Raw genomic sequence first — 20,079 nt, forward strand, 5'->3', positions numbered from 1 at the left:
TTTTATTTGGGTTAAAAAAAACATTTCATAGATGCTTTTTTTTAATTAAAACACTTTTTTTTTGGTAAAACTATAGCTTTTTGTTATTTTTTTTGGTTGTTTTAAGATGTTTTCTGTTTTGCAGTTTATACAAATTTTCACTACCTGATTCTGGTGGATGTTGAAGATCACAATTTTATCTAATTACTTTCCTCAGTTGAACTTCATTCATCCCTTTTAACAAATGCGACTTTGTAAGGGAAATCAAAATGCTTGGTAATGTTATTTCCAAAAATAACCATATTTACCACTGGCAATAACAAATCAACTTTCCATCAAATAATTGCATTTAATATTATTCTTTCTACAGTAGTATAATTTACAAAAAATAAAATATTAAAATTGCAAACTGAATTATTTAAAAGTCATTTTTAGCTATTAGTAACTCATTCCATTTTGAAGTTCGAACTTTTGAATATTGTATTTTATAAACATTAATAAGGTTTTTTTACAGCAGATTCTGTGATTTATTAAAAACATTCTGTGTGAGGTTATTACTTAAAAAAAGTTTTTTTTTATTTGTGAATAAATTTCACTTCAGTTGTAAACCTGTCTAGGTACGCTTTTCACATTGCCCCAGAAAACGGCTGCTAACTTCACGACAGAAAAATATTCCTTATTTGTCTCAATTCTGATCGATTTATTGTTGATTTTGAAATGCCTGTATCACTTCACAACTGGGTAATACTCAAACATGTAACAAGTATAACTCTGTTTTTAAGCTTTTTTTTTTTAATCTCTACTGATTTCATATGTTTTCAAGACTTTTTCAATAATTATTGGCTATTACTAATTTTTTTTATATATGTATTTTACTTATAGCAACTGACAATGCCAGAAAAGGGTTAAATATACATTCCTTTAACAAATATTTTGTCCTGGTTTTACTTTGGTTTTTGTACTTTTATTGTATTTTATTGTCATTAATGTGCAAGTATTTTTTCTGCACAATTGCCTAATATTTTTTAATGTGTTGTAACATTTACCAAAGTACGTAAAATAATTCGCCATATATTTCTAAAGGTCATTACGATTTTGTCAAGTTTGATTGTACAAATTTTCTCTTATTAAAATTCGTATAGGATAACGTGCTCGAATGTCCAAGGGGTGAAGTTCTGCAAGGGTACGGAGAGTATACGCTCGTCGCAAAGAGGCGGTGCGGCTCCACGATTCTAACTACTCTGAGCATGTTTAGGCGGATGAAATTTTGGTATTAATATAACCTCATTCGGAAGCCATTGATCATTTATTTACATTGTATAATCAACATGACAACGCTAACACGTTCAAAGCACTTCACTGTTCAACATGCGATGAACTAGTGGCTAATAAATCCAACATTTTTGGTAATGTCATATATTACAAAGCAAAATGTTCTTTGAATATCGATGTTAGTTTGATGTTTTAATACGACAAAGTGGGACGGGCCATTTTTCGTTCAGATCAGAATTATACATGCCAATATCAGATCCTCTTGATGGATTTGTTGCAACGTACCAAATCATTGCTTGACCCGAACCTGATGGCCATCCCGGATACCAACGCACGTAAACACTTCCACCAGTTGAACTTCGTAGCTCGCCATTCTGTGCAGATAAAATGTAGAATTCCGATTTTGATAGCTTGTGTCTTTTACATTCAGTGTATTGTAGGGCAGTGGTCCCAAACCTGTTGGGGTCGCCATAACTCACCATATTCCTGCTCTTTTACTATTTTTTTTTACAATGACGCCACACTAATAAACGTGACTGAGTGCATCTTCTACATAAAAATGATTTTAGGCTCTCAAGAGCTGCTCAATCGGCTAACTTGACATTTAAGAAAAATTAGTTTCTAAGATTTAGCGCAGCGAGTGTCGCACTTTCGCAAATTGTTTTATTGCGACATTCTTGTATTGAGTTTTAAAAGGACTGGATTTTCAAAAAGTCAAATCTTGTTATTAACATTAGGCATGGTGGTTTGCATATATAATAATTAGGCTGATATTCCCAATTATGAAAGTGGATGCAGCAAAACGCATTTCGGTTAACTCGTTTAAAGCAAAATATTCAACGGTTTCAGCGAATATTTACTTTTGGACTTCGATACAATCAACGTCCCGACTTCAGACTCTGTCTGATTAGATCAAGAGTGTCCATCATAAGGCACGCGACCTAATAAAAAATGGCACGCAGACGCAAGCCCCCCAAAATACAGCCAATTGTCAAAAAAGCTAAATTTGTTAAACAGCCAATTGTCATTGTTTATTCACAAATATAAAACAATTCCAGCAATTACGACAACAAACAATTACTTCTGATATTGTAACATTATACTGTTTTGTTTTTTTGTATAAAAGCGCTTTTGATATTAGAAAAAAAATAGTTGCTAAACTTTGGCACGGGAAGAAGTAATAAGTTAAAAATTGGCACGTCGGCATCTTTCCGTTGGACATCCCTTGAATTAGATTATTAAATGATACCGATCCGTCTGTTTTTAACCACATGGTTTGTGAAGTGGGATTCAACGCAATAAGCATGTTAAAAAACGAAACATCGTAATCGCTTGGAATTAGAGCATGACATGCGGTTAAGCTTATACAAAGTGAAGCCGCGTTTGCAAAACATCAGTGGATATATTGTTGAAACAATTTTTTCTTGTGTTAAATACAAATTCATTTGTTAAATATAACTTCCCCAAAGTAATCTTTTTTTTGCACATGTGTACCCACAGTTCTCTGGAATTGAATAATTCACCCATATTCGCTCGTGTTACTTTGTTGGAACTATTTAAAATATTTTTACATTGATATCTGAAAACAATATGGGGTCGCAATGTAAATTCCGATTTTATTTTTGTTAAACTTGGATCGCTAATTAAAAAGGTTGGAGACCCCTGCTGTAGGGTATTTTAAACTGCTGTTTGCTTTAGAACAAAATGAAAAGCAAATGCATTAAGGATATGTATTTTTGTGCTAGTTAAATGTAAATTTATGTATTGCCGAACAAAGTAAAAGCCACCCACCTCGTATCTTGAAGCCAACCAAACTTCCACGGAGTTGTGATTTGGGTGGTCCACATACAAGTTCCATGCACGCTGGATGTACGAATACAGCGCCTCGTACATTTGCTCGCTTTCAATATCAGCCAGAGTTCCGTTGTGAAACTGACAAAGACTTTCTGCTGCAGCTTTGCCTCTTCCGTCCTTTTGAGATGCAACAGTTTGTGGAAGCCAGAAGCAAGATCCGTTGAAAACAACGCCAGGACACAGCGATATTTCTAAACCATGAAAGGTATACTTAATAAGGAAAAATTATGTGAATATGTATTTCAGTTTATCCAAATAACTTTGACTAAAAATCTAACCTTTAATTTTTTTGGCAATTTTTTGTTCGATTCTGTTCCAATGAACAGTTGGTTGTGGCCCTGTGGGGCCAATCGGGCCAGCTAAGCCCCTCGGGCCTCTTCGGCCTGGAGGTCCTGGACTTCCCCTCAGGGTTGTTGAGTTTCCTCCCGTGCTGGATTGTTGCATCTCGAACAAGCTTCCAATTGGTTTGCACACCAAGAAATCGTTGGACTGAACTTGTCCGTAGGCGAGCGAACTGCAAGCTTGCAGCAAAACTAGAAATGCAGCGCGAAATTGAATCATTCTTCCGTTGTTGTAGTTTGTCATCTTCCTTGAGATTGCCTTCGAGGTTGTGTGTCGGTGCTGTGATTCGCCGAACTTTTATAGACTTTGGAAAGAAAGGTTTCGTTGGTATACGCAGCCTTATTAGGCGAACACTCTATTTATGGTTCATGTCAGCTGAAGTTGTTTTGCTCGCATTTTGTTGTGAAGCGGTTTGCTCTTATAAGGTTACGGAATATGCATTTGCGTACGTCAGAACGTCGTTAGACACATGGAGCCTCATTGTTGATTTCACAAGGTTCTGTTGAGTCAATTTCGCCTGAGGCAAGTTGCTGCAGTTGCATGAAATGCTGACAAACATATGAGCACATGCATTGGCATTCACATCAGGCCTTGTTGTACAAATTCCATTAAAATTACTAAACTTTATAGTGTCAAAGCATTCGCAATTCTAAAGAATTCCATTTATTCAATCACGTCTCGTTCTTTGGTCGCCACTGTTAATAAAATGGCATGGATATACATTTTGCGATAAATAACGCCATACCTCTTCCGCCATATAAATCCAATAGATTAATTGTTGTCTCTTGCTCGTCGCGATGTATTCGTCAAACCAGCATAATCAATCTTAATCCACGATAGTATTTAGATAATTCGGTGAAATCACATTTCGTAGACAAGTAAAGCTTAAATTATTGTAACGTTATTTAGTTTACAATTAAGCTGCCTGGCAGAGCTTTGTACTTATTGAGTAAATATAATATCAATACTTTGCAAGCAGTGGCCTAAATCACTATTACATATCTACATTTGTCGTGTATTTACTTTAAAGTTGGCTAGTTTTTAAGAGGTTTAGTGCTGTTACGTCAAAAGTTTAAGGTTTTTGTAGTTTGGCGGTTCACGTTTTTTCACTTTTGTAGTTGATCGCAGTCTCTTAACCCAAGTTACGCTTGGATGAGCATGACGTGTTTAATCACCATTTGAATTGAATTAACATAATATACCTTACTTAATTATACGGAAAATAGTTCAAATTTTAGTAGAACAATGTATTTAAAGAATAAGCGTTTTGGTTATACAAACTACACGTATGACTCACTAAGTCGCTGTCAAACATGAATGATTTACAACTATAGATTATTTTTCTTCATTTCACTGTCTCAAACTGATTAATTACGTCATCGAAATCTGTTGTTTCCAATGTTTCTCGTTCAACGCTAAGAATAGCAAGATTACTGATCCATCCCTTTGATACACGCAGATAAGACAAAATAAGTTTCAATTTGCTGAACGACCGCTCACAGCTTGCAATTGAAACTGCTATTGTTAACAAAATTTGTAGCGAAATTCGCAGATTCGAAAATACGTCATCTCTATAAAACACAATAAAACCAAGAAACTCCAAAGGAGTTTTTGGTAGCGCTTCAGTTCAGTTACTGAGCAGCATTCGGGGCGTAACTTTATACGAATAAAAAAAAAAAAAAAAAAAAAGTTAAACTGATAAATTTTGAAAATAGTGACGCTTTGGTTTTCGCAATATCTAGCTAGAGAGTTATGCCCGTGGCCCCCCAATGACCGCTCCGTGGCCCCCCAATGACCGCTCCGTGGCCCCCCAGGGGGGCCGAGGGCCACGGTTGAGAAACCCTGTCCTATACTTTACATAAAACTACACGTGTATAGGTGACTGAAGGCATAGTTCATGGATTTGCGATCTTTGCTACTAATTTTTAATACTTTTTCAGTTGCTGGATTATAATTGCTACTTTTACGACCGATTAGGGCTATGTTTAGTCGGAACAATTATACGGCATTGCAATTGGGTTGGGCACCACTATTACGCCTGTATAAACTCTGTTTTTTTGCCCAACTTAACGATTAAAACTTCAAAAAGTTCTCGCTAATTTTTTTTTGTTCGTGTTTTGTTGACAGTTGTATTTAGCACAAAGTCTCTGTGAATACCATTGCATGTTTTAACAGAACTTTTCTCGCTACGTGCGACCAACGATACACATTTACTCTTTTTTATGTTGTCCAACTAATATGTAAATCTAAAATACCGAATTGCTGGAAGCACTAAGCTACATGAATCCAGCTGCACGCAGAATCAGTATCTTGGCAGCAACAGTCTGGGCGTGGGTGGCGTATCATATGACGTCTGTCACAGCCGCTGGTGCTATCTTGCTTGTGGTCGTTTTTTTTGCCCTGTTGTGCAAAATTTGTAAGCCTCATTTTGGCGCCCCTCTACCTTGGCGCCCGGGGACATATGTACCCCGCAGCCCCCTAGCTGCGCCTCTGTTCAGTCGTAAACTTTTCATACGTTTTTCTCAGCGTCGTTATTAAATACGGCTTGTTGACGTAAAATATTTCCGGTCGGTTGGCACAAACCTCCTATAGGCCTACAACAGGGCTGCGGAGTCTTAAAAATAACCCGAGTCCGACTCCGGTCCGCAAAATTAACCCGAGTCCGACTCTACAGCTTGTATTTTACCCATTTACGCAACTAAATTAGGGAGGATATTCTGCAACTCACTCATATGGGTGTCATAATTGATCCACAGACAATACAAGGTTTCCAAATATTTCACCATTTTGAATTACACTTTTACAACTTACATTGGGTCGCTTTCGGACTTTGGACTCGGGTAGTTTTAAGTTGTCTTACTCGAGTCCCGAATTCGACTACAGCAAAACAAACTGACTCCGTCTAGTTTAAACCGCAGCCCTGGTTAACTCGCACTTATAACGTTGTAAGCGCGCCCCTCGAATTTTGTTATCGTCATATAGAATGACAGAGTCTAAAACTCAACAAAGTCATAATGGCGCGGCATCCAGCTAAAAAGCGACATTGATTCTGCTTGTTAATAGGCCCTTCTTATCAAGAACTGTAAATTGTTATCAACACATAACGCAGGCCTAACAATCTAAAATGCATAAGATCTGATTTCGCATTCGTAAAAAAGCCACATCAGGGTTTGTATTATGCAGGGCAATGATACCAGGTAAAAATGCGATTTGGTTTTCAAAAATACGTATTGATCTAGCAAAGTAACCTCTAAAGCAGACCTGGGAAACATACGGCCCGCCAAGCAGTTTAATCCGGCCCGCGGCCTATTTTCCTTAAAATACATAGGCTAAGCGAAAATAAGGACGGGTTTCTACATGTTGGGTTGTGTCGTAAACACTCTTTCCAAGGACGGATGTAGTCATGACTCATGACCCCGCCAAATTTGATTTTTAGCCTGTTTGAAATACTAAAACGGAAATTGTTTTCGCGCTTTTGCACGAAACACGAATCTCTTTCTCGTATATTTTCGGCAACTTTACAGACAAAATAGCGTCCTCTGCACTGTGACACTCTCTCCAAAACGTTAAACAACCTTAGCATAAATACTATTATATGTTTTAAGCCCATCAAAAGTATTCCGTCTTTAAAGTATGAGCGAAAAATCGACCGTTTTCTAAACTCTGAAATATACCGATTCTCATTTTATTAACCTAATTTAGGTTAATGCCATGTTGTGTTTTAGTTAATGCCATATCCGATTTATATTGTACCGCAAGTAACACATCTGTAACTTAAAGCTTTGAAAAGCCAAAAAAGCATTGTAAGTTTTTTTGTATTAAATTTTTTCGTATTTTAATCTTAACTTTTGGGTCAACGCGCTCCACAACTTTATAAACGCCAATATATCAAGCAATGTACCGTTTTTGTCTGTTCTCAATGCTTCACGTCCTCCTCTAAATCTAAATTAAACTTTGCAGTTCAAAACAAACATAGTCAACAATTTTTCACGCATCGCGCGACGTTTTGTGACCTTCTTTAGATTGCACAATTTCACATTACTTCAAACGTAATAACTAATAACAAATCGTTACCTTATTCGTTTTATACCATCAGAGTTTCTGACGTCATATTGCGTGTATTTCAGATCCTATTTTTGACCCGGCCCGCCACAACATTTTAAGTTTCTCATGCGGCCCGCGGTCAAAAATAATTGCCCACCCCTGCTCTAAAAGTAGATTCTTCACTGTTTGAATACATAATTTTTGTTAGCCCGGGGTCTATGTTGCATTAATTGTCTTCCGTTAAAATTAGCGCTAAATTTTGGGTCGTGTTCAGATCCTACTCAAAGTGAATCTTCTTTTTTTTTATATTTTGCTTCCATCAGTCTTAACTGTTAGGGCATTTAAAAGGTATGTGAGGATATTAAAGAATTAGGTTGCTACTGAAAAAACTGTCACTTATTTGTAAATTATTTGAATATTTACAAGACTGACTAGGTACGGTTTTATTTCATTATTGAAAACTGTTGCTAAATTCATTTCAAAGTCATTCCCCATCTACTATTTCGGTTCTGCTGGATTTACTCGCTATATTTTAAGTAATTATATAACATATACTCGGAAAGTAACAAGTCTAACTCGTCGTCATTACTCTGCATAGTAATTACTCTGTGTTTGTCCCGCATTATTTCCAAATGTTTGTTATTAAAAATTATAACATTTACAATCGAAATTCGCCACAGAATACGTTACTAAGGCAAAGTTCCGCAAGGGTACGGAGCGTATACGCACGTCGCACACCGTCGACTTCAGCTGCACGTGGAGAGTTGACGCTTCTCGCTCATCCAGCAAACCTTAAAGAGCTTACATCAGCACTTTAAGAGGAGATGCGGCTCCACGCAACCAATGGCTGTGCTCAGGGTGAGATCAAACTACTCTGAGCATGCTTGAGCGGATGGAACTTTGGTGTTGCTATAACGCCAATCAGAATTAATTAATCGTTTATTTTCATTGTATAATAACCATAACAACGCAAACACTTAAAACGAAGAAAGCACTTTACTGCTCAACATGCTATAAGCAAGTGGTTAATAAACGCCATATTATTGTCGCGCGACATCATGCCTCCTGTCAATCATCTGTAAAGTTCAACTATGTTACAGCAATTTAAACCTAACTAATAGAGTACGAAAATCGAATAAAGTTGGTTTATTCATTCAATATAGGAGCTGATTTGTTCCTTTAAAAGAAATATTGAATCTATTTGAAAAGACGGTATACGTTGGGGTTTAATATAATTCGAAATCGAAGTAGAAATTGCTTTGGTGCCGGCCAATTTATTATAAATCTGCTTGCATTTCGTTGAATTTGAAATCTACTTTGCGTTTCGTTTGGTCGTTGACCAAAAATACTAGTTTGATGTTTAAATACGACAAAACGCAACAGGCCATTGGTAGTTGTGATTTGCATAGTTAAAAATGCCTATTTTAGTTCCTCTTGATGGATTCGTAGCAATAGTCCAAATCATTGCTTGGCCCGAACTTTTTGGATATGTCGGATACCAACGCACGTAAACACTCCCACCAGTTGAACTTCGTATTTCTCCATTCTGTGCAAATAAGCGGGAATTTATTTTGCCCACCACAGTGTAATAATTATGGCGATTAACTTGAGCGAAGTCAAAACTTTTGTTAAAACTAAGTCAAAATTTAGTTAAAATTTAAACGGTCAAAATTTGTCAAAATTATTTAAAATCAAATTCGTTTACAAAATGCAAAAATGCCGAAAAATTGTAATAATAAATACTGCAATAATCTTTATTAAACATGTTTAACGTCTTAGGTTGGTCTAACTTCGATTTTGCTTTAGTTTTCAGCTGTAAATTTCTGATTTGGACAAATGTGTTATTAATCATTTATTAACCAGTATTTGATGCGTGTATTTGGTGGTTATTTGCAATTATCGCGTTGGTTATTTTGATGAAATGATAGTTCTTTGGTATTTTTATGAACTAATTTAAACAACTAAAATGGTTGTGACGCATTGAGCACAGATATAGGAGGGTGTGACGCATTTGAGCACAGATAAAAATGTAGCCTACAACCACAGAGCACAGAAACGCCTAGAACGGGTGAATAACGACGCCAAAACACAAATACAGTTCTTCATACAACAATGCGTGGTTTAAACCGAAGTATTCCTGACTGTCCTTTAAAATTCAATGGAAGCTTCGGTGGAATTTTACACAAATACAGTTGCGTAACCGTTGGAAGTCGCATTGGTATAACTATACAACGAATTTATGTATTAGGATGAACCGCAACATTTATTAAGTTTTAAGTTAGAATCACCCACCTCGTAAGTTGACGCCAACCAAACATTCGCAGCATTGTAAGTTCGTTGGTCCAAGTATGTATTCCAGGCACGCTGAATGTAAGAATACAGCGCCTCGTACATTTTCTGGCTCTCAATATCAACCAGAGTTCTGTTGTAAAACCGACAAAGTCTTTCTGCCGCAACTTTGCCCTTTCCGTCCTTATAAGATGCAACAGTTTGTGGAAGCCAGAAACAAGATCCGTTAAAAAGAACCCCTTGTGTGTAGATGCTGTGAATTGCCGTTCTTATGTAGCATTTGAAAATGCGCGTAGCCAATTGGGGGCCTAGATCCCTAATCCAAACTTTCAGAAAGAATTAAAATGTTACTGTTTATGGGTATTTTCGTTTTTTGCCAGGCTCTTCAGACAGACATCCTGACAACGCCTATGGCATAACTTAACATTTTTAAGTCAATTAAGCCCAATGCACACCACCGTCGTTATCATGTCGTCAGCGCCTTCCGACGCGACGCCGACGAGCGCTCACGTATGCCAATGCACATTGCACACCGCGTCAGAGCATACGGAGAGAAGCGAATTTTTGCGGCTCTCCCGACGCGTTAAGTGCTTGCTACGACGGCCCGATCAAACAGGATTCAATACTACTTCGTCGGGCGTCGGGAAGCTCTTTGTTGGAAAAATGTTGGTTTATAGTTTTGGCAAACGCCACCTTACTATTTATCACCCGTTGAAGGCTTTTCGGCTGTAAACGCTAAATGTCGTTATGTTTTACGTAAATTGTTAAACTTAAATGTGAAAAGTTGTGTTCAATATTATAAGTAATAATTGTATTATATTCCGGCTCGCTACGCTCGCCTGCGGTCTATGTTGCCTTTACCAAAAAAGTCGCCCCCATTGCCCTGAAATCGCTCCGGCGTCCCTGTCACTGGCTTTGTCTATAACTAGACTTGAATTTGTCCGAATAGCAATCAGTAAACTCCTTGTTGTGCACAGGGCGACAGTGGTGGGCCTCTGATGTGCTTGCAGCGTGGCAGGCGACAGAGGCAACTGGCAGGTGTCACAAGTTGGGATTCTTCTGGTGAACCTCACAGCGCCCCTGGCGTATTCACGGACATAATAAGGAAAACAGGGATTTCGAACAAAAATGACTTGCTCTCGCATTTCACAAAAAGGTCACAAAGAGCTGCGCGGAGTTCAATTTTTGAAGGTTTATTGTCGCTCAATTTTTAGAAGCTCAAATATACGAACGAATTTGTATTTGTTATAAATCTTAAGATAATGGCTTGAGGTTGTAGTTATATGTAGAATGAATAGAAAAGCCCATACAGAAGTAGAAAGCATTTTGTAAACGTTTCGAATAAAAAAGATAATGGCTTGAGGTTGTAGTTAAAACAGCGATCCGGACAAATAGCTTACTGTTCTTTGTTCAGTATCAAAAGCTTAAGCCTACTTTAATTTGTCATTCAGTGTTGACTATTGGGTATAATATTATTATTATTGCTGCATTTGTCCTGAAAAAATCTATTTGATTTGTGATTTGTCTTACATTATAACTAACGTAACTAGATCTTGCAAAATTCTTGACAAATAAATAACACAGCAAAGTTTATGGGAAATCCCCACAAAGTTAACAATTGCTGCTGACACAAAATGCTGAGTCACCGATGTATAGCTTATTGGAGTTTCTGTTTTGAAAATGTTTTCGTGAATCTTTTAAAAATTGTGAAAAGGAAAAACCTAAATAAAATATGAACAAAAACACAACTCAGTGAAGTGAAGTGATAGCGATTGCATGACAAACTACTTTGTGAAAATTAAAATTGTAAACTGAGAAAATGAATAGCCTACAGTACTACTTGGCATCCGTATACGCCAGGTTGGAAAGTTTGGCCTGCGCAGGGGATTTATCCCCCGCGCAGTAACACTTTCAGCCGCGGTCACAGCCGCGCATTTTATAGAAAATGTGTTCAGCCGCGCAAATCTGACTCGAGCAAACGCGCAAAACTTCAGCCGCGCAAACTTCTGTATGAAACAAGCACAAAAAAAATTGGCGGGCCGCGTACTGAAGTTGCATAACATTTTTTAACGCTAGTTGATAAGACGTATATAATATAATGCATCAAATAGAATCACTTGCGAAACGCTGAAAACGCACAGTTCGGCGATTTGGTCACGCATCAGTGGACAACGGTCACGTGTTTAGTGACGTCAATTAGGCAATTTCGAGTAATATTGCATATTAAATGCTATACTATCCAACTTTTTAAATATTTACCTGCGCACTGCGCCCGCACACCAACCAAAAATTGCGCAGTGATTCAAGTATTCTATGAACGCTGTAAGTTTAATATAAATTCGCAATTTACAACTTTCGGTAGCCTGATGGTTTATTTTCAGCCGCGCAAGTTCAAGTCGAAATTTTATTTTCAGCCGCGCATTTTTTCAGCTGCAAAACATCTCCCCCGCGCAATATCCAAAGTTTCCAATCTGGCAACCCTAGACCTGCTTCAGTGCTTCCCGTACCCAACAGACGTTCACACAAATTCCTTTGGAAAAATATCCGGTGTGCACCTTCCACAGAATGTAGATTGGCACCCTGAGGTGTACAATGCACCATATTGAAAAGCACTGTTCTCTACCAGCGTCGTATGTCATTTGTGTATTAAAAATACATCCAAGCGGTAAGTATTACACAAATTTAGAAACACTGTTTTAGGATCAGCTTCATAAATAACATTTAAAAAATAAGGTTGTTTTACACTTAAATATGATCGTGCTGTTTTTTTCAATCGAATAAGAAAAACAATAAATGGGTAAGAAACAGAAAAAATGTTGCCATACCTCTACTATAACACATAACACATATATATAATTAACTATATTACATATCAGGGTATTATTGTACTTTTAATATTTTACTATTTTATTATTTTCTAAATTAAAGGTAAGCATATTTTTCATTTAGAAAGATTGCCAATCCTGATCAGGATAACTGAATTTATTGAGCTTTTCCAAAGGCAACTTGTGAACTACATAAATGGGTGCTGTTTTCTTGGCAGATACTTCTTCAGATGGACTTCACATAGTACACATTGTGTATATGTACGTTTCAGTTTTAAATGGATTAAATATTTCAGCTGTGTTTGTTTAACATATTTTTAACGTATTAATTGGTACGCAAATGATTTACACATTGTCTGAATTTTATCGTATTAAGTACAAACAAATATTTTCAATACTTTCTATACCAAGTTAAATAGTTTACTTTAATCTATTAGTGCTGGTCTGGAATGCTATCACTTTTTTACAGTAATAAAATGAGTTGTCAAAATTAAAATTCCAAGAAATAAATGAATACGGAAGAATAAATTTTATCATAACACTTGACCCACCCAAACGCTAACTTGCACCCTAACCAATACAAATATTGTTAGCAATATAAATCCCCGAGCAAAAGAGTGGTAGGATTCTAGACCAGCTCCAATCTATGGTTTACACAAGGGCTTTGGAGCCTGAGCCCCGGAGCTGTGCATTTTAACCACAGTTGAAGTCAGTTAGTTTAAAAAATTGCTCCGGCTTTGATCTATTTTTTAAGATGTTATGCTACTACTAATGCCTGAATTTACATTATTTAACAGCAATCCTTTACAAATTTGAGAATTGTTGCTTCTTTTTTCTAACTAGTTTAGTGGAGTTTTTTTTATTTAGGTGTTTTGTTTGGGAATATTTTGAAATGCTAGATATTGCAAATTAAGTGTTCATCCTTAAACCTCAGTTGTTGACCTAATGGAGCCGGAGCAGTGGTAGCAATAAGCTCTGGAGCTAGAGCCGAAGCCATTTAACATTTACGCCTGCTCCAAAGCCCTGGTTTACACCCAAATAAAATTTAGAAGTTGGTTTAGTTGGGTTAAAAAAAACATTTCATAGATGCTTTTTTTATTTTAAAAACTTTATTTTTTGGTAAAACTATAGATTTTAGTTATTTTTTTGTTGTTTTAAGATGTTTTCTGTTTTGCAGTTTATACAACTTTTCATTACCTGATTCTGATGGATGTTGAAGATCACAATTTTATCTAATTACTTTCCTCAGTTGAACTTCATTCATCCCTTTTAACAAATGCGACTTTGTAAGGGACATCAAAATGCTTGTTAATGTTATTTCCAAAAGTAACCATATTTACCACTGGCAATAACAAATCAACTTTCTATCAAATATTTGCATTTAATATTATTCTTTCTACAGTAGTATAATTTACAAAAAATAAAATATTAAAATTGCAAACTGAATTATTTAAAAGTCATTTCTAACTATAAGTAACATATTCCATGTTAAAGTTCGATTTTTTTTAATATTACGATTTTATAAACATTTATACATGAATAATTACCATTTATTCAAGGTTATTTTACAGCCGATTATGTGATTTCTAAAAAATCATTTGTATGAGGTTATTACTTGCAAAAATTTTCTTTAGATTTGTAAATAAATTTCACTTAAGTTGTAACTTGTCTACTTAAGTTGTAACTTGTCTACTTAAGTTGTAAATTGTGTAGTAAATGGATTATACTCGAACATGTGACAAGTATAACTTTATTTTAAGACTTTTTATATAACTCTGTTTAGATTAACTTTGTTTTTAAGATTTTTTTAATAATTGTACTACTAATTTTTTTGTATAGCCTATGTATTTTACTTATAGGAACTGACAATGCCAGAAAAGGATGAAATATACATTTCTTTCACAAAAGTCTGATCCTGGTTTTACTCTGGTTTTTGAACTTAGAGTTTTATTGTTGAAGTATAACTCATTGTTATTAATGTGCAAGTATTTTTTCTGCACAATTGCTAATATTTTTTAATGTGTTTTAACATTTACCGAAGTACCTAAAGTGATTCGCCATATATTGTGTAAAGGTCATAACGATTTCGTCAAGTTTAAATTTTCTCTTATTAATATTCGTATAGAATAACGTGCGCGAATGTCCATGGGGTGAAGTTCCGTAAGGGAAAGGAACGTATGCAAACCTTCAAGAGCTTGAATCAGCATTTTAAGCGAAGATGCGGTTCCACGCAACCAATAGCTGTGCTTAGGGTGATATTCTAAACTGCTCTGAGCATGTTTAGGCGGATGGAACTTTAGTATTACTACAACTCAAACGAGCGTCGTTAATTGTTTATTTACATTGTATAATTCATATAATAACGCAAACGCTTAAAATGATCAATACACTTCAATGCTCAACATGCGATGAGCAAGTGGCTAATAAATGACACATTTTTAATAGTATTACAAAGCAAAATGTTCTTTAATCGTCGATGTTAGTTTGATGTTTTAATGCGACAAAGTGGGACGGGCAATTGGTAGTTGAGCTCTCTGATATTAGACATGCCAATATCAGATCCCCTTGATGGATTTGTTGCAATATTCCAATAGACCGCTTGACCCGAACCTGATGGACGACTCGGATACCAACGCACGTAAACACTTCCACCAGTTGAACTTCGTAGCTCTCCATTCTGTGCAGATAAAATGTAGAATTCCGATTTTGATAGCTTGTGTCTTTTACATTCAGTGTATTGTAGGGCAGTGGTCTCCAACCTGTTGGGGTCGCCTAAAATTTTTGTGGGGTCGCCATAACTCACCATATTCGTGCTCTTTCACTATTTACGCATTTCTTTACAATGACGTCACACTAATAAACGTGACTGAGTGCATCTTCTACATAAAAATGATTTTAGGCTCTTAAGAGCTGCTCAATCAGCTAACTTGACATTTAAGAAAAATTAGTTTCTAAGATTAAGCGCAGCGAGTGTCGCACTTTCGCAAATTGTTTTATTGCGAAATTCTTTTATTGAGTTTTAAAAGGACTGGATTTTCAAAACGTCAAATCTTGTTATTAACATTAGGCATGGTGGTTTGCATATATAAGAATTAGCCTTTAGATTCCTAATTATGAAAGTGGATGCAGCAAAACGCATTTCGTATAACTCGTTTAAAGTAAAATATTCAACGGTTTCAGCGAATATTTACTTTTGGACTTCGATACAATCAACGTCCCGACTTCAGACTCTGTCTAATTAGATCAAGGGTGTCCATCATAAGGCACGCGACCTAATAAAAAATGGCAAATTGTCAAAAAAGCTAAATTTGTTAAACAGCCAATTGTCATTGTTTATTCACAAATATAAAACAATTCCAGCAATTACGATAACAAACAATTACTTCTGATATTGTAACATTATACTGTTTTGTTTTTTTGTATAAAAGCGCTTTTGGTATTAGAAAAAAATTAGTTGCTAAACTTTGGCACTGGAAAAAGTAATAAGTTAAAAATTGGCACGTCGGCATGTTTCCGTTGGACATCCCTTGAATTAGATTATTAAATGATACCGATCCGTCTGTTTTTAACCACATGGTTTGTGAGGTGGGATTCAACGCAATAAGCGTATTAAAAAAAGAAACATCGTAATCGCTTGGAAGTAGAGCATGACATGCGGTTAAGCTTATACAAAGTGAAGCCGCGTTTGCAAAACATCAGTGGATATATTGTTGAAACAATTTTTTCTTGTGTTAAATACAAATTCATTTGTTAAATATAACTTCCCCAAAGTAATCTTTTTTTTGCACATGTGTACCCACAGTTCTCTGGAATTGAATAATTCAACCATATTCGCTCGTGTTACTTTGTTGGAACTATTTAAAATATTTTTACATTGATATCTGAAAACAATATGGGGTCGCAATGTAAATTCCGATTTCATTTTTGTTAAACTTGGATCGCTAATTAAAAAGGTTGGAGACCCCTGCTGTAGGGTATCTTAAACTGCTGTTTGCTTTAGAACAAAATGAAAAGCAAATGCATTAAGGATATGTATTTTTGTGCTAGTTAGTTAAATGTAAATTTATGTATTGCCGAACAAAGTAAAAGCCACCCACCTCGTATGTTGACGCCAACCAAACTACCACTACGTTTTGATTTGGGTAGTCCACATACAAGTTCCATGCACGCTGGATGTACGAATACAGCGCCTCGTACATTTGCTCGCTTTCAATATCAACCAGAGTTCCGTTGTGAAACTGACAAAGATTTTCTGCTGCAACTTTGCCTCTTCCGTCCTTTCCGGATGCAACAGTCAGTGGAAGCCAGAAGCAAGATCCGTTGAATACGACGCCAGGACACAGCGATATTTCTAAACCATGAAAGGTATACTTAATAAGGCAAAATTATATTAATATACATTTCAGATTATCCAAATAACTTTGACTAAAAATCTAACCTTTAATTTTTTTGGCAATTTTTTGTTCGATTCTGTTCCAATGAACAGTTGGTTGTGGTCCTGTGGGGCCAATCGGGCCAGCTAAACCCCTCGGGCCTCTTCGGCCTGGAGGTCCTGGATTCCTCTCAGGGGCGTTGAGTTCCCTCCGGTGCTGAATTGTTGCATCTCGAACAAGCTGCCAATTGGTTTGCACACCAAGAAGTCGTTGGACTGAACTTGTCCGTAGGCGACTGAACTGCAGGCTTGCAGCAAAACTAGAAATGCAGCGCAAAATTGAAGCATTCTTCTGTTGTTGTAGTTTCTCCTTGAGATTGCCTTCGAGGTTGTGTGTCGGTGCTGTGATTCGCCGTACTTTTATAGACTTTGGAAAGACAGGTTTCGTTGATATACGCAGCCTTATATGGCGAACACTCTATGTATGGTTCATGCCAGCTGAAGTTGTTTTGCTCGCATTTGAAAGTTGTTTTGCTCGCGTTGTGAAACAGTTTGCACTCTTATAAGGTTACGGAATGTGCATTTGCATACGTCAGAACGTCGTGTTACACATTGGGCCTTATTTGTCGAATTCCCAAGGTTCTGTTGGGTCAATTTCACCTAGCAAGTTTCTGCAGTTTCATGAAAACATATGAGCACATACATTCGCATTCACAGCAAAGACGTTGAAAAAAACGTAGAAAATTAGCAACCAATCGGTTCCGCAAATAATGTATAGTTGAGCGTTTTGTACAGGTGCCATTAAAATTACCGAACTTTATAGTGTCAGTGCATCGGTAGTTCTTCTACTGAAACTCCATTAATTCAATCGCGTCACGAAGGCCTACTTTGGTCGCCATTGTTTATAAAATGGCATGGATATACATTTTGCGTAAATAACGCCATACCCCTTCCGCTATATAAATCCAATAGATCAATTGTTGTCTCTTCATTGTCACAATGTATTTGTCAAACCAACAAAATCAATGTCATTGTCAATCCACGATAGTATTCCGGTAATATCGTGAATAACATTTTGTAGACAAAAAAATCATAACAACGGTATTTATACTTTTATAGTTTGCAATCAAGCTTTGTAACGATTGCTGAGTAGGCCTAAATATAATATCGATAGCCTACTTTGCAAGCTGTGGCTTAACTCACTACTACATATTTTTATTTGTGATTCTATTCACTTAAAAGTTGGCTAATTTTTAAAATGTTTGGTGCTGTTACGTCAAAAGTTTAAGGTTTTGTACTTTGGCGGTTAAGGTTGATTCACATCTGTAGTTGATCGCAGTCTCTTAACCAAAGTTGCGCTTGGATGAGCATGGCGCGGTTCTGCAAACCACACTTAGGCTAGTACCGAGGATGAACAATACAGTATTAAATTTTGTGAGCCAATTCAGTCGTAAACTTTTCTTGGTACGTTTTTCTCAGCGTCGTTATCAAATACGGATTGTTGACGTAAAATATTTCCGGTCGGTTGGCACAAACCTCCTATAGGCCTACACCAGGGCTCCGGAGTCTTTTAAATAACGAACATCTGACTCACAATTAACCCAAAGTTCGACTCTACTGCTTGTATTTGACCCATTTACCCAACTAAATTAGGGTAGATATTCTGCAATCCACTCTTATGGGTCTCATAATTGATCCACAAACAATACAAGGTTTAAACATGTTTCACGATTTTCTATTACACTTTTACAACTTACATTTTTCGCAGCCGTCGCCTACTCACACCTATAACGTTGTAAGCGCGCCCCTCGAATTTTGGTATCGTTATAGTATGACAGAATCTAAAAATTACCAAAGTCGCAATGGCGCGGCATCTAGCTAAAAAGCGACATTTTCTCTGCTTGTTAATAGACTCTTTCTTATCAAGAGCTGTCAATTGTTAACAACACATAACGCAGGCCTAACAATCAAAAATGCATAAGATCTGATTTCGCATTCGTAAAAAAGCCACATCAGGGTTTGTATTATGCAGGGCAATGATACCAGGTAAAAATGCGATTTAGTTTTCAAAAATACGTATTGATCTAGCAAAGTAACCTCTAAAGCAGACCTGGGAAACATACGGCCCGCGGGCCGGATCCGGCCCGCCAAGCAGTTTAATCCGGCCCGCGGCCTATTTTCCTTAAAATACATAGGCTAGGCGAAAATAAGGACGGGTTTCTACATGTTGGGTTGTGTCGTAAACACTCTTTCCAAGGACGGATGTAGTCATGACTCATGACCCCGCCAAATTTGATTTTTAGCCTGTTTGAAATACTAAAACGGAAATTGTTTTCGCGCTTTTGCACGAAACACGAATCTCTTTCTCGTATATTTTCGGCAACTTTACAGACAAAATAGCGTCCTCTGCACTGTGACACTCTCTCCAAAATGTTAAACAACCTTAGCATAAATACTATTATATGTTTTAAGCCCATCAAAAGTATTCCGTCTTTAAAGTATGAGCGAAAAATCGACCGTTTTCTAAACTCTGAAATATACCGATTCTCATTTTATTAACCTAATTTAGGTTAATGCCATGTTGTGTTTTAGTTAATGCCATATCCGATTTATATTGTACCGCAAGTAACACATCTGTAACTTAAAGCTTTAAAAAGCCAAAAAAACATTGTAAGTTTTTTTGTATTAAATTTTTTCGTATTTTAATCTTAACTTTTGGGTCAACGCGCTCCACAACTTTATAAACGCCAATATATCAAGCAATGTACCGTTTTTGTCTGTTCTCAATGCTTCACGTCCTCCTCTAAATCTAAATTAAACTTTGCAGTTCAAAACAAACATAGTCAAAATTTTTTCACGCATTGCGCGACGTTTTGTGACCTTCTTTAGATTGCACAGTTTCACATTACTTCAAACGTAATAACTAATAACAAATCGTTACCTTATTCGTTTTATACCATCAGAGTTTCTGACGTCATATTGCGTGTATTTCAGATCCTATTTTTGACCCGGCCCGCCACAACATTTCAAGTTTCTCATGCGGCCCGCGGTCAAAAATAATTGCCCACCCCTGCTCTAAAAGTAAATTCTTCACTGTTTGAA

At 36.6% G+C, this 20,079-nt stretch overlaps 1 protein-coding gene across 1 annotated transcript in view; it reads left to right on the forward strand.

The window, feature by feature from the left end:
• Positions 1 to 20,079, forward strand: part of LOC146162637 (E3 ubiquitin-protein ligase UBR5-like) — a 49,390-nt gene that overhangs the window by 4,489 nt on the left and 24,822 nt on the right. The window contains exon 2 of the mRNA XM_083385720.1: positions 125 to 255. The gene's annotated coding sequence lies outside the window, so the exon portion shown is untranslated. The remainder of the gene's footprint in view (positions 1 to 124; positions 256 to 20,079) is intronic.

The sequence above is a fragment of the Ascidiella aspersa genome, chromosome 3 (genome assembly GCF_963924565.1).
Source record: "Ascidiella aspersa chromosome 3, kaAscAspe10.2, whole genome shotgun sequence".
Lineage (NCBI taxonomy): Eukaryota > Metazoa > Chordata > Ascidiacea > Phlebobranchia > Ascidiidae > Ascidiella > Ascidiella aspersa.